This window comes from Penaeus monodon, chromosome 20, assembly GCF_015228065.2.
Source record: "Penaeus monodon isolate SGIC_2016 chromosome 20, NSTDA_Pmon_1, whole genome shotgun sequence".
Classification (NCBI taxonomy): domain Eukaryota; kingdom Metazoa; phylum Arthropoda; class Malacostraca; order Decapoda; family Penaeidae; genus Penaeus; species Penaeus monodon.
Window position 1 is genome coordinate 15,947,734 of NC_051405.1, and position 224 is coordinate 15,947,957.

Sequence of the window (224 nt, forward strand, 5' to 3'; positions counted from 1 at the left end):
GTTATGCCCACGAATGAACATCGAATTCCAAATAGCAGAATTTTTCAAATATATATTCCTCTTTTCTCTACTTGGAGAACCAACTTGAAGAGCGTAGGATGAGGGTCTTGAGAGGTCTGAGGGGAAACTCAAGTGAGAGAGGGCTTTAGAGGGGAAACAAAACTAAGGCAAGCTTGAAAGTCGAAGCGAAGAGTCAACATGCAGCGACGAGAATAAGTGTGCAT